General features: G+C 37.7%; 3 non-coding genes across 3 annotated transcripts; all 3 read right to left on the reverse strand.

The window, feature by feature from the left end:
- Nucleotides 1–277: 277 nt before the first annotated feature.
- Nucleotides 278–441, reverse strand: LOC129417861 (U1 spliceosomal RNA). Its single transcript, XR_008635889.2, has one exon. It is a non-coding gene; the product is annotated as a U1 spliceosomal RNA (small nuclear RNA).
- Nucleotides 442–2,327: 1,886 nt separating this feature from the next.
- Nucleotides 2,328–2,518, reverse strand: LOC129417987 (U2 spliceosomal RNA). The gene has a single exon (XR_008635934.2). It is a non-coding gene; the product is annotated as a U2 spliceosomal RNA (small nuclear RNA).
- Nucleotides 2,519–5,526: 3,008 nt separating this feature from the next.
- LOC129417810 (U1 spliceosomal RNA) lies at nt 5,527–5,690 on the reverse strand. The gene has a single exon (XR_008635865.2). It is a non-coding gene; the product is annotated as a U1 spliceosomal RNA (small nuclear RNA).
- Nucleotides 5,691–13,619: the final 7,929 nt, after the last annotated feature.

Raw genomic sequence — 13,619 nt, forward strand, 5'->3', positions numbered from 1 at the left:
TACATATACATACGACCAAGAGAGGAAAATGGCACAAGAGGCGTACAGCTCTACCAAGCAGTGGCTGGTGATGAAGGAGGAGGACATCACCACTAAGTCCCTAAAGCACCTTCAGGCGGTACATTCTCAAAAGAGAGGTAGATTAAGTTGACTTTAAACAGCCGTAATGGTTACTTCACACATGCTACTGTATGTTAAATTCAGAATTTTCAAACCACAGACTTCATGAGCTGAAAGAGCTTTTGAACTAATCAAATCTGTATTTAAACAACAAAATCAGGGGAGAGCGCGAACGCAGTCCCCCACTACCACAAATTATGCAGTCGAGATTCCCACATTTGGGGAATTCGCAGGGGTCAGCACAGCCGGAGTGCAATGGCTTAGCCTCACCCTGGGTGAACCACCTTCTTGATCATGGTGTCTCCCCTGCCAGGTAAGTATGAGTTCTACATCGACCCTGAAGGGGAGTCACTTTAGGGAACATCAGTTTCAACAAAAAGGCGACATGATAAAAAACTCATACTGTTGGAATTTTTTTTATTGAAGACCAGGAAACTTGGATTTTCTTGAGCAGTAGTTTTTACTGCAGAAAGTAGTCTTTAAATCAGATCATAGAGCTCGGGCGCTGCAGTCACCAAGTCTGACTTACAGTAGAGCCCTACATTGCATTTATACACATTTTAGGTGGCAGTCCCCTAAATGGAAAACAAAAGCATTCAACTTTAAACAAAGCATTGAAAGGAAGTAACCCTGCCACTCCCAATCCTTCAGTTTTACCAACCCTTAATCCCATCAACATCTCACCCACTGTCTCACTCAGACCATTTCATTATCATAGAAATGGGTTCACACTTTAGGCTTGCCATTCACCTTTGACTCGGACCCTTGGCCCAAACATAAGTAAATGGCCACCAACTCACAATGGAACAAAAGACAGAAACTTGCAGGAATCCACTTTTATTACACCAGGTAAATGTAAGAGCCATTATATAAAACTTCTATGGTTCCAGCTGGAATCCAGACTTTACTGTAGATGACTAGATCACAAAATGCAATCTAATGATTGTGTTTTTAGGTAGACAATTTTAAGATCTGTCCAGGGACAACAGATGAAAAAAAGCCTTTGGCTAATTCTGGTGCATTTTACAGTAATGTTAATTAATGTACACTGTCCTTGTCAAATAAATAAATAAAAATATATTATATTTTCTTCACTGCATGTGGAAATTCATACTGGCCATGTGCTGATTTTAATATTATGTTTCCAGTTTGCCTGCCCTGGTTCAGTGTTGCCAACTATTTTCAATGGAAAGTAGCTAAAGCTTGCTTGGAAAGTCGCTAAATGTCGCTAGATTACGTCATTGCGTCATTAGCATAATAGTGACGTCATCACGTCGTATTTGCATTCTTACTACATTGGCTTTTTCACGTTTCTCCTTCTCTATGAACGATCACAAATGTAATTTTAATACACATGAATGCATAAAAATGTTTTCTCGTTCTTTACTGTTCTTTTCTGTTCTAATGAAACGAAATATGTTCATGTTTAAAATATGTCCAAATAGTACAGTTTTAAAACATATGAGGATAAACTGATAAATAATGGGAAACGTTGTTTTGCAGGTTACTTGTATAGCTAATTAAAGCGTCAACTACGTTCACTTTGCCTGTTCTGCTGCTCAGCTTACTCAAATACATTTATTTTTGTACAGTGATTTATTTAATTAAAAGACCATTTATTTACATCCCGCCATGTAAGACATCGCGGGATCAGGCAGCTCCGGCTTCCCGCATGCACGATTATGCCGTCTGGACGCGGAAAGATGTACAACATCTCCTGCCCTGACTGCAGCTGGGAGAGATCTGCTCGCCTGCGCGAGGACTAGGCCACCTGTGAGTGCTGGGGGTGGAGCCCACGGAAGCAGCAGTAGCTGCTCATTGAGAAGAGTGAATGATATGTGCTTTCAAGTCACAAAGACTCCAAAAGTCTCAAACAACGCCAGAAAAAGTCGCTAGATTTGTCGCTAGTCGCTTTTTTAAAAAATAAGTCGCTGAAGGGGTCTGAAAAATCGCTAAATCTAGCGACAAAGTCGCCAAGTTGGCAACACTGCCCTGGTTATTAGTTGAATTACTTATTTATTAAATTACTAAGTTACAATTGCAAAGGTTGACTCTAAAGAAAACAAACCTGCGTTTTGGTTTAAATGTGTTAATATCCATGTTGAAGCCATTTGGAGAAACTGGAGAACATTCACAATACATTCAAAGATTTGCTTAAAAAAAACGATCTCTGAGCAAAATAGCAGTTCTTCTTTTCACGACATTGGGGGGGGTGCACCGTTCCCGGAAGTACTGCAATACCGGGTCGATGCGTGGAGTGGACAGAGCAAGCCCCTATTCCATCTCCCAATTCCAAAAATCAATTTAATATATGGTCCCCGGGTAGGGGACGTATCAGATATTAAACTGATAAGAACAGATACTACACTTGATCTTAGCCAAAAGGCCGAGAAGCGATACCCACAAATGGTCCGAAGTAGAGACCACATTCTTTCAAACAGTAAATAGAAGGACGGTATGGTACTGTTATTATTTTCCTTTTTTACGTTCTTCCTGATCCCATTTTCAAACTTTAGTTAGTGTGTAATGTTGCTGTTAGAGCATAAATTATACCTGCAAAATGATAAAGCTCAAAATTCACTGCCAGGCGATATATTTTCTTTAATAGTATTCCCCTTTCAAAGTCTACAGCGAACGGCCAGTTTGGACTACAGCCCTCTACTTCCACAATTATCCCAGTGCCAAAAAATAAACAAGTAATCACAAAACATTTAAAATTAGGAGGAGGAAAACCCTTTAAATAGAATAGTGATTAGGGATGTTTATATTGACTGTTTAACCGTTAACCGAAGGTAAGAATTTATGACCGATTAACATTATCAGTTAAAAGAAAAAAATATTTGTAAACGCACGGTGCGTGTCGTCATGAGCCAACAGACATTTCGCCACTTTTCTTTCTTTAATTTGTAAATGTCCTGTAAATGACATATTATTGCTGTCTGATAAAGTAATCATTTGTATGAGAAATTATTTGTGTGGCGTGTTTGAGTGTGTTTTGAAGCTGAACGGAGACGCGTGCATGTGTGCGTAAGATGACGTGGTCCGTCTCGTTGTGCACATCTGGACAGACCTTCGCTGATGGCCCCTCACAATAAACATCTCTCTTTTTGCACAAACAAAGAAAGACGACGCAAAAACAAAACTTTTTAAAACATGTCCTGCTTTAGAAATGGCCACTGTGGTAGATGAGACAATCTGCCCTTTTTGGATATTAATCATCTAGACTGATCGTGTGCTCTTTAATAAGGTAATGATGTGTGAATATCTGATAATGTATGAATCCTAGTTTTGCTTTTGAACTGTCGCTGCTGTTTGCACGTTCAAATGAAATAAAATGTTTTGTTTTTACCAGATCACAGACAACCGTAAACTGTATTTTTACTCAAATGACAATTTAATATTAAAATCTTATAAGTTAACGGTTAATGTTCGGAAAAATAAGCTGCGTTTGTCTGTAGGGAAAATTAACTGATATGAACATCCCTAATAGTGATACAATGTACATTTGCTATAGACTTGATGCAATGTTAAATGTTGCTTAAAATACTTTGCTGTTTTGCCCCCGATGGACAAATAAGTAATTGCAATAAAACATTTTCCGATCAACTTAGCTGGCCAATGACAGAATGCCTTAACAAGCCATTAAAAACACCAAATGTTGTAATTACATCAGTTCTGAGAGTTTAAGAAATGTCACTTAATTGAATGGTATGCAATGGCATGCAACTTAAATTGTAAAATATTTTTTGTTAAGAAAAGTGAACTTTTGTGGAATTTGTATTTAGCAATGTTTTTATTTAGGCCACATGCTTACATAAGTTAAAACAATTACATAAACTGACTGACTATTAGAATCATTTTGTGTGTCATCTATAAAGGTAATCTAAAATGTAGGACTTTGAAAGTGGATTCATGTTGCTATGTTAAAGTTATCTGCAATGTTCAAAAATAAATAAATAACAATAATATAAATCACAATTAAAAATAAATAAATATATCTTGTGTTAATCTATAAACCAGTAATTGGTCAAACCAGTGTTACAATTTAACACATTATGGGGCGGTTTCCCGGACAGGGATTAGACTAGTCCTAGACTAAAATAAATGTAAGAGCTGTCCAAACTGAAAACAACTTGTACTGACATATCTTAAAATACATCAGTGCCCTTTGTTTTGCCTCAAAATGCACACAAGTAATGTTTTAAGTAAGACATGTTTGTTAAAACTAGTTATATTTCCTAAGGCCTAGTCCTGGTTTAAGATAATCTCTGTCCAGGAAACCGCCCCTATATTACAAAAATTATTGTAATTTTCAAAATTCAAAGAATCCATTATAAATTATATTTAAGTGAGACACCAAATGTAATACTAAACTAATACAAGTTTATGTTTAATAATTGTGAACTATACTAAAGCTTCAAAGTGGAAGTTTAGGGGCAGCTTGTGTTTTATAGAGACAGAGCGCAGTTATGCAAATTTGAAAACCACGCCCACTGGGGGGGGGAAGCGATCCAACCGTCTCCATTGACTTTGTATTGCGAGAAGCCGCCTCCTTGTCATTTCTGGCTTATAACAAAAAACTGAATAATGCCTAAAAGCTGCTGTGTGACAATATGTACAGCTAACAAGCCAAAGAACCCAGAAATAAGTTTTTATAAGCTGTCAAGCCGTAAAACACAGTCTTTAAGGAGAATAAAGTGGATCGCCGGCTGCGTTTCCCCCTATTGGACGCAGTTCTGCTGGTGGTATTACTGTGGGGGGTTGCCTGTGTCCATTTCTGTGTCTTTGAGCGCTCGTTTTTTGGGGTCGACAGCTTATAAAAAGTTATTTACAGATTAAACTTAAAAACAGATTAATACCTAAAAGCTGCTGTGTGACAAGGTGTACATCTAACAACCCAAAAAAACCAAATACGTTTTTATAAGCTTTCAACTTCAAAAAACGAGTGTTTAAAGACACAAAATTGGAAACAGGCAACTTTTCATAGTACTACTATTAGTAGAACTGCGTCCAATAGGGGGAAACGTAGTCGGCAATCCACTTTATTCTCCTTAAAATCTGGGTTTTACGGCTCGACAGCTTATAAAAACTTATTTCTGGGTTCTTTGGCTTGTTAGCTGTACATATTGTCACACAGCAGCTTTTAGGCATTATTCAGTTTTTTGTTATAAGCCAGAAATGACAAGGAGGCGGCTTCTCACAATACAAAGTCAATGGAGACGGTTGGTTTGCTTTCCCCCCCGGTGGGCGTGGTTTTCAGGTTATGACGCGCTGTGCTCTGTCTCTATGTAAAAAAATCTAAATACATATTTACAATGAACAAACGTTACTTGTTAAAAGCATCCAAATCTTCTAACCACAGACTTCATGGGTTAAAAGTTCAAATCTGTATTTAAACAACAAAATCAGGGGAGAGCGCGAACGCAGTCCCCCACTACCACAAATTATGCAGTCGAGATTCCCACATTTGGGGAATTCGCAGGGGTCAGCACAGCCGGAGTGCAATGGCTTAGCCTCGCCCTGGGTGAACCACCTTCTTGATCATGGTGTCTCCCCTGCCAGGTAAGTATGAGTTGTACATCGACCCTGAAGGGGAGTCACTTTAGGACACATCAGTTTCAATGATGATAAGGCAATATGATTTAAAAATATATATTTTTTTTAGAAAAGCAGGAGACTTGGATTTCATCTAACAGTAGTCATTTGCCCTATTAGGATGGGATTAGTTTTAAGGGGGTAGCTGGTGTAATGTAATTTTACCACAGGACGTCTGTAATATTGATGGTCAATTCGCACGGGGTTAGAAATCTCAGTAAAACATTTAGAAGTGGGAGGGGTAACTTGATTATGCAACACCGGGTGCAACGAAGGCTGTCCCAATTCGAAGGCTCCTTCACTACAAGCCACCAAATGTGCCATTTTCCCCCCTGAAACCAAGGAACCATAAGTATCCTTCACAGCCTTGGCTATCCCATGATTCAATGCGCGCCCGTGATGTCTGGGTATTTTGAAATAAACATTCAAAACTGTATTTAAATAAAAGTGTATATTTAGCAAATTAAAGTTCCTTGTGACTGTTTTACTAGTATAAATGTTTTAGTGATGTAAATTAATATTATTGCTGTAATATTGTGCATGTTGCTTTTTGCATACCTTTTGCAAAGGTTGGTGAATTTTACATACTGTTAGATAGTTGAATATGCACCAATGTGTTATATTTTATATAAAATAAATATCTGCATCCATATTCATTTTGAAAGTAAAAAATTAGCTGTAATTATGCAGCTGGTTGCCAGTAAATAACATAAATATAAAATCTACAGCAAGTTACTGGCAACCAGCTGTCAGTAATACTGTAATTTCTACAGAAATTATTTACATTGTAGGTCTCAGCTGTTGCGTCCTGCTGACAAGCCTAGTGAGCGAGAACAGCAAGTGATACAACTCCCCCCGTAGGCTAGACTGTCTCATTTCAGTTCGCTTCGTGGCCTTTAGAGGCTGCCGCCTTCAAATATCGAGCCTTGCCTTCAAAGTCAGAGGCCTTAAAAGGATCCAGACCCTGAATTGGGATGCACCCCTTGTGCTTAATTTCAGTTTGGGGAGAATATCAGTTTTAAGGCCCGGGTATAGTTTTTTTCCGCGTCCGCGTCCGGCTCGCGCGCGCACGCGTCCGCGCAGCTTTTTGAGTATAGTCCCCGCGGCTACACGCGGATGGCCGCGTTCGACACTATACGCAATTCAAATGATTTTTTATTCAAATTATTAGTCTAACAGGCTGTCAGGGCAGCACTGATTTGGCGACATTTACAGTACATTAAAACATTAGGATAGGTGAAGAAAAGTAACTGATCCACCATTGCAAACACAGTTTAGAACAAACAATAAGACAACAAAAAACAGGAATCAAACAAACATGCTCCAGGGCTTTCTGTTCTTGGAAGAAGTAAAAGTTAAAGAAGAAAAACCATAGTGTGTGTGCAAATGCTGTCTATTTCCTTTGTATAATTGTTTATAGTGGAGTACCCTGTCTAAATATGTTCACGTGCATGCGCTGTCGTACGCGGACTGTACGCGCACTGTCCGCGCGGTCTCAAATTTTGGGCTGCACGCGGACGGTCCGCGCGGCCGGCCGCGGACCCTCTTGATGACGAAAATGACGTCATGCGGACGGCGCGCATACGCGGACGTCCCTAGTATACTTTCGGCTTTAGAAACAGTTCTGTGCCTCTGAGAAGTGATTTAGGCCTTGACTGACATGGAGCATTCAAATGGGACTAAAATGACTGAGAAGCTCTGATAAAAATTGCTTTACCCCACCTCCCTATGTAAAACTAATCTTGTACGAATAGTACGTTACAGTAGCCCTACATTGCATTTATACACATTTAGGGGGCAGTCCCCCTTTGTTTAAAGCATTTAACTTTAAACAAAGCATTGAAAGGAAGTAACCCTGTCACTCCCAATCCTTCAGTTTTACCAACCCTTAATCCCATCAACATCTCATCCACTGTCTCACTCAGACCATTTCATTATCATAGAAATGGGTTCACACTTTAGGCTTGCTATTCCCCTTTGACTTGGACCCTTGGCCCAAACATAAGCAAATGGCCTCCAACACATATAATGGAACAAAAGGCACCAGGGGCAATGTGATAGTCTTGCCTACATCTTTCATCAAGACAGAAACTTGCAGGAATCCACTTACATTATCAGTTAGTTGGCAACGTTGCTTGGTTTAGCTCTTAGAAATTACATACAATAAAATAAAAACAATGACTTCAAATTATATTTCAACAATACCGTTTCTGTCAATTTCTTTATATATCTTTAACAATGCGCATTATGCAACATTATATTTTTGTGTCAAACTATTTTTACGTAATGGAACACAGGCGTTGAACAAACCAATAAAACAAAATATGGATTATAACAGCAATTATCATTAAAACATTAATAGTTAATTATATAAGTAACTAAGCGATTCAAGAGGCCCTCGCTGCAGCGCGATGACGTACTGGAATAATCCAATACGTAGTGGATGTTCAAATATGCATGCGCTGTGGTGTGTTAATGAACGATCGCTCTTGTTTTGTTCTTTCAAGAAAAATATCTGCAGAAAAGATGGATTATTTAACAATAGTGATTGTATAAAGGTGGGTAATTAATTTTTATTTACGGTTTTGTTGTTTCAACATATAGTGTTATGTATCCAAAGCGGTATAAATGTGCTGAGCTGACGATTTTTTATATGCTCACAGCGATCCTCATTTTAATCTTATACAAAACATAACACTATGTGGACAGACTGCAAGTTTAATGTAAACTAACCTGATTTTGCATGGGAGACGTTCTAAATGGGTGTGTCCGATGCCACTTTTGCTAATTTAACGACGGGAAAAATGGTGCGCTGAGCGCACGGTCAAAAAGGATTGTTTATATTCTCCTAATGAGTAATGGGTGTGTTTTGGACGTAACACGTAAATTCTCTCTCATCCCCTTTAATGTCTAATCCCCATTTAGATGACGGACTTTGGAAACTGAAAAACTAAGCGGAGGAAGAAGACCACCAGTTTAAGAATAATGTTAAAAAATATGTTGTTTTCATTTTTATTGACTTTTTTATTAAAACCTTAAAAATATGTTTTTTCAGTCATAGAAGTACAAATAGCAGGCTTTTAATTGCTGTAAATGTATTAATATCCTACATAATCATTGTAATATAATAATTATAAAATAATTTGCAAATATGCAAGAAAAGGTTTGTACTCTAAAAATACAAACAAGAGAAAGAATTTACCAACGTGCGGAGAGCCAAAGCGTTTCAGCATTTGGACAGCGCCATGGGATTCTTAAAAAGCATTACTTAAAATGTTTCTCATCTCACTATATTCACAGGTACAGAGTCATCATATTAAATAAATCCATAGGGTAGCATTTAAAAACAGTTGCATTTGTTTAAAGCAAAGCATTTATTTACAGGTGAAGCAGCTCTTTACGCCTTCTAACATCTCATAATCGGTTCTCATTTATGTCCAAGAGACTCAATAATAATATTTTACATTCAATCCTTTAATCTTTCATATTTAAAAGCGTTTTTGTGCTGCTGCGCATTCATGTATGTGATTAGCAAACCCACGTTGTCGTCCCATTTATAGGCGCATATTAGCCTACTAAAGCACTCTTTAAATAACAAAAAACATATTGCGCCATTGACTTTAGACTAGGTTTTTGTTGGTCAATGGCGTAGTCTATTTTAGTTGCCTCAAAATAGCAACGCGCCAACAATGCACCTGAACACACCTTGTTTTCAGACCAGAACGCCCATGGGCGCAAAATTGGGCGCAAATGCATTTGCTATTTAAACAACGTGGCTCTAAAAGTAAAAATGATAATTGCGCAGGTTTGAAACTAGCAAAAGACACTTGCGTCGCGCAGTGCGCTGGGTGTATGATAGAGCCCTTAATCTTAAATGAATACACTTAGATTTTTTTTATCAAAGTAGAGCCTTAAAACTGATTTTTTTTTAGATTTGACTGGATTTGGCAAGATGTCCCTTCCTTCTTAAAGAAGATGGAGATGTTGTTAGTCATTGTTCATGATGTTGTTAGAAAGAATTAATTAGATAAAACCTAACGATTGTCGAAAAAGCAAGCATGTGTGTGGCGCCTGCGCAAAGCACATACACAGTTGTGGAAAAAATTAAACAAGCGCGAAGTTAAACTAGCCATGATCACAATGATGCTCGATGCCAAACACACACCTGGGCTTTTTAACCTAGACGAGGCTGGCTGCTAACGCAACGAAATGGCATCCGCAGTGGATCAGTGGATGCAAACACGGTTACTAAAAGCAAAGACCCTCTTCAGGGAAGCCTACAAGATTAGCATAGCATAGCAAAGGAGACCAGAAGCCGTTTTTTAATAAAAATATTAAAATGTAAAACCTAAATTCTGGCAAGAAACTGTTAAATGTAAACTGTAACTGACTGTTGTTACACTCTGAACACCTGCAACATATATCATTGATCATCATTATTGACTGCCTGAGGCGCTACGCTAAACACTGTTGCGGTTTTCTAATGGAAGGTTTAAGTCTTCATAATATAAGCATCTTTGCTGAAAGTACGCCACAGGTCTAAAGCTGAGGTGACGACAGGAAAAGTGCCCTTCGTGTGCTTCTTGGATATAATTACAAGCGATATCTCAACGACTCAGAAAGCTAGGTGAACAACTAGAAAAATAACACTTGATGATAATGAAACTTTTATTTTGTCATGGACGCACAGACTTTCATCCGACTGTGCGAAGTGCCCGTTATGAGGTGGAGTTTACTGTGTCTATTAGTCATTATATTTCATTACGAGATTAAATTGATGATTTTTATCAAAACACCAACTACACTGACTCATTTTACAATCCCACTAGCATGTTATTTAGACAAAATAAAAACTTTTAATTTGCGTGATGAAGCTGGCATTTTTACGCACACTCATGTCATTGGCTACAGTATATGCCACTGCTGTAATGGCTTATTGCACTATTTCTGTTAACGATTATTCGATTGATTGATCGTTAATTTAAATGATCATCGAATATGGGAAATTGCATAATCTGACATCCCTAGTTGTTAGTGAAGCATCTTTCAGAGAAAAGGCTCCTGTTGCCTGGCTTGACAGCGAGTTATTTAATTTTAACATTATCCCATAGCTCAATTGGTAGAGCATTACATTACTAGCAAACATCATGGGTTCGATCTCAGGGAACACATACTAAAAAAATGCATGTCACTGTAAGTCACTTTGGATAAAAGCGTCTACCAAATGTGTGTAAATATAGTTCTCAACGTGAATGTGTGCCTTTTTAATTTCTACCCGGATAGTGTGTACAGAGTGTGTGAGATCACAGCTTAGCTCTTATATCCCGTAAATCCACAAGGGGGCGTGGGTTCACTCCACATGTGTAGATCAAAAAAGGGCTCTGGCTTGCCAATCAAAAGTAGGTTGCGATGCAGAATCAGAATCCAAACATAAAAACCCAATCTGCACAAAATAATGCAATAACATTTAGCAAATCTCTTAGTTTCACATTTAAACACAGATATTTACCATAAGCTACATAAAATGTCCACCAGTACAAATATAAACTCAATGTATGACTATGTAAACATTTAAACAGCTTAAGAGTATGAAAATATGTGACAATATTGTCATATAACATCTTTCTTTCCACTCATTTTCAATGTATATACATAAATAATGAATTCACTTAACCAATACAAACTAATTGGCTCTGTTCACAAACTAATCAGATTTAACTCTCTTAATATACATAAAAATGCTTCTCAAACTTTATAGGTAACTCTAATTAGGCTTAAGTACACATATAGAGAAGGATTCATATCAGATTAACTAAAATAGTTAATAAACAAACAAACTCACCAGAGTTCTCGGCTAATCAACCGAAAAAAATCAAATCTTTCACCAGAACTGGGATGCATTTCCAACCTGAATGATTTGTAACAGCATTAAGTAGAGGACTAACACATTTTAATATAAAAATATCAAGATTAGGTGATTTTTTCTGGAGCATCACTCTGACCTCATGGGTGCATGTGCAGTTGGCTTCTTCACCTGAATTAAAAGCAGCCAGTTCACTCAATACAATCAAGTCAAGTCCCCTCTAGTGGGCGGAAACAGTACTGCACCAATTACATTCTCTTTGGAAATGTACAGATCAAAAAGGTTTCACAAAGTAAATTACATAAGAAAGTAGTGTTCAATTTAAAGGGGTTACACTTGTTAAGATTTTTTTCAGTTTTTTTATGCCAAAGAACTGTTCATTTTGACCACAGCATGATTCCATGTCAGCTGTGTGGACATTAATATAATAATCCAGCGGCCTATGTGAAGCACATGAGGATTCACAGCAATACCCCTAACTTCTTTATCAATGTTAAATCCAGGACTACAACAGGAAATAAAAAACAGCATAAAAATCTGATCTTTACCGAAATCTAAGGAATGTGCTGTTGTGCCTAGATCAGATACAGTATATGCCCTGCAGTAGACCATACGTGCCACGTAGACATGTGCATGTGTCATGAAACTTCTCTGGCTGGGTTCACATGGCAGATCGCAGAAAAGAAGACCATCACAAAGGCCTACGAGAGAGTGCAAAACTAGATACTAGTAAAGGATTCAGTTCTGAGTAAACTAGGTAATCAAAAATGAACACCAAGACTGTCTGTGGTTTCATCCAATGTCAAAAGAGACTTCTCAACCTACAGTCAACAAAAATGCCATCTGCTGCCATTTTAAAGATCATGTCAATCTCTTCAAAAGATCTACCAGCACCATGTCAGCCATCAGTAATTCAGGCATCTCCACCAATACAACACTGGTTACAATGTCCACAAGCCAAACTGACACCCCTTCAGTCTCGGTCAGAGCTACAATGTACAAAACTTGCCTATTTGTATGCAGTCAGCTCATTCAAGGACCCAAAAATACAAAAAGATGATCTATTACCCTGTATGTCTACTTTAAAGAGACTGAACAATACAGTGTACACTAGTTTTGAACATTTTACTTCTGTTGTGAACAGCAGTAGATTTAATGGACTGAGTTTTGTGGACTTTAAAAGCATAAATCAAACATAGCTAAAGAGACATTGCTAATGTTGATAATGTTTCTTTAAAAGATCTACATTGCATTTATTTATTTTTATTGATAACATAATATAATATATTATTAGGCTGGTGTCACCTCTCAGTACTCGATGTGTCAAATTCTCTCCACGATTTCAACTGTGTTAAAAATAAAACCCCACTAACGATGCGTACAACAAAGTTTAATGCATTCAAAGTTTAGATTTATTTGACTAGTTCTCTAATTTATTCTAACGTAAAGGTCTCTCTCTATCTTCAAAAGTGCATTTGTTCAACTTTCCTGTATTCAACCTCGAGATGGGGCATTCCCTTTCTTGTGAACACAACAATGATTCAGCATAAAATTAAACAGCTGTAATAGAAGCAATGTATGAATAAGTAATGAGAAATAAGTCAAATGAATTAATTAATAGGAATAAGAACTACACAGCTGTCTACACAAAGTCAAAATCTGGTCACCTCTTAGATAACACAAGCACAAGTTGCTTTTGAGAAACTCAGATCCTAAGATCCTATATTCCCCTTATTCAAATTAATTACATGGTTTGAATCATTTTTAATAAATGTATCATTTACAAGACCATATAGCAACTAAACTGAGATTGAGGCAATTTGGCGACTAAACTGTAGTCTGGTGTAAGCTAATCACCCTTAGCCCCCCACTATCTTCATCATGAGGATGGCCCCCAAGTTACTAAAAGACAAGGATCTCCCCCATGACTCCATTCTACAGCATTTCGCCAGCCTCATTCATATTAAGTCTAAGCTAGTCTAGCCTAATTTTTGCTGCAAAAGAAATATCAAACTGCATTGTCTTGGTACAAGGCAATTTC

Source organism: Misgurnus anguillicaudatus, chromosome 21, assembly GCF_027580225.2.
Source record: "Misgurnus anguillicaudatus chromosome 21, ASM2758022v2, whole genome shotgun sequence".
Classification (NCBI taxonomy): Eukaryota; Metazoa; Chordata; class Actinopteri; order Cypriniformes; family Cobitidae; genus Misgurnus; species Misgurnus anguillicaudatus.